General features: G+C 45.0%; 1 non-coding gene across 1 annotated transcript; it reads left to right on the forward strand.

The window, feature by feature from the left end:
• Positions 1–1,122: 1,122 nt before the first annotated feature.
• On the forward strand, positions 1,123–1,194 carry TRNAG-GCC (transfer RNA glycine (anticodon GCC)). Its single transcript has one exon. It is a non-coding gene; the product is annotated as a tRNA-Gly (tRNA).
• The last annotated feature ends 703 nt before the right edge of the window (positions 1,195–1,897 follow it).

A 1,897-nucleotide genomic window follows, 5' to 3' on the forward strand; every position in this document is an offset into this window, starting at 1 on the left:
TAATTTGTCACTGAGTCACCACAACCAGGCCAAGTGATGGAGCAGAGCGACCACCTCCAGACATCCACACAAACCTCCCTGACCCTCTCCCACTAGAGGTGAGGGTAAGACTATGGCTGGGCCAGATCTAAGTGGGGTGACCCACGTGACCCTGACTCTCACCTGTGTCCTGCTGCCACTGGGGGAGGGTCCAGCAGGTGTGCATGGACTGTTATCCACAGTGGACATATAGGAACTTGGGTTTTCTGTGCAGACAACTCCCAGGAAAGAGCCCACGAATCCAGATGTACACTTCCTACGACATGCAATGCTGCCATCCTGCTGTGCCTTCGAGCCCCCATCATCTGGACAGGTCTGTGGTTCCCCTCACAAGTGGACAGTGAGGTGGGTATATGGAGGCAAACCAGAGGGATGGTCTGGGGTTGCCTGTCCCATCCCCACTGCATTGGCAAGCAAGAGGATTAAAGATAAAACACATATTCTGATTTACAATATTGTGTTGATTTCTCTGTACAGCAACACGACTCAGTTATACATTATATATATTCTTTTTCATACTCTTTCTATTATGTTTTATCACAGGATATTGAATACAGTTCACTATGCTATAAAGTGAGTGAGTGAAGTCACTTAGTCGTATCCGACTCTTTGCAACCCCATGGACTGTAGCCCACCAGGCTCCTCCTCTGTTCTTGGGATTTTCCAGGCAAGAATACTGGAGTGGGTTTCCCTTTTCTTCCCCAGAGGATCCTCCCGACCTAGGGATCGAACTCAGGTCTCCCACATTGTGGGCAGACTCTTTACCCTCTGAGCCACCAGGGAATCCCCCTATGCTTTAAAGTAGAACTAAAATTCAGAGATAAATGTACCCCTATGTTCACACCAGCACTATTTGCAGCAGCCAAGACATGGAAGCAACCTAAATGTCCATCAGCAGATCATTGGGTAAAGAGGATGTGGTCCATATATACAACAGAATATTACTCAGCCACTAAAAAAAAAAAAAAAAAAGAAGAATGAAATTATGCCATTTGCAGTAATGTGGATGGACCTAGAGATGATCAAACTAAGTGAGGTAAATAAGAAAGAGAAAGACATATATCATATGGTATCATTTATATCTTCCGAAGTGTCTCAGTGGTAAAGAATCTGCCTGCCAAGCAGAAGACTCAGGTTCAATCCCTGAATCGGAAAGATCCCCTGGAGAAGGAAATGGCAACCCATTCCAGTATTCTTGCCTTGGAAATCCCATGGACAGAAGGAGCCTGGAGGGCTACCATCCACGGGGTCATAAAAAGTCAGACACATAGTGGCTGTACTAATTTGCATTCCCACCAACAGTGTAAGAGGGTTCCCTTTTCTCCACACCCTCTCCAGCATTTATTGCTTGTAGACTTTTGGATAGCAGCCATCCTGACTGGCGTATAATGGAAAACAGTGTGGAGGTTTCTTAAAAAGCTGGAAATAGAACTGCCATATGACCCAGCAATCCCACTTCTGGGCATACACACCAAGGAAACCAGATCTGAAAGAGACACATGCACCCCAATGTTCATCGAAGCACTGTTTATAATAGCCAGGACATGGAAGCAACCCAGATGCCCATCAGCAGACGAATGGATGAGGAAGCTGTGGTACATATACACCATGGAATATTACTCAGCCATTAAAAAGAATTCATTTGAATCAGTTCTAATGAGATGGATGAAACTGGAGCCCATTATACAGAGCGAAGTAAGCCAGAAAGATAAAGACCATTACAGTATACTAACACATATATATGGACTTTAGAAAGATGGTAACGATAACCCTATATGCAAAACAGAAAAAGAGACTCTGATGTATAGAACAGACTTGTGGACTCTGGGAGAAGGCGAGGGTGGGATGTTTCAAGAGA

This window comes from Odocoileus virginianus, chromosome 11 (assembly GCF_023699985.2).
Source record: "Odocoileus virginianus isolate 20LAN1187 ecotype Illinois chromosome 11, Ovbor_1.2, whole genome shotgun sequence".
Taxonomy (NCBI): domain Eukaryota; kingdom Metazoa; phylum Chordata; class Mammalia; order Artiodactyla; family Cervidae; genus Odocoileus; species Odocoileus virginianus.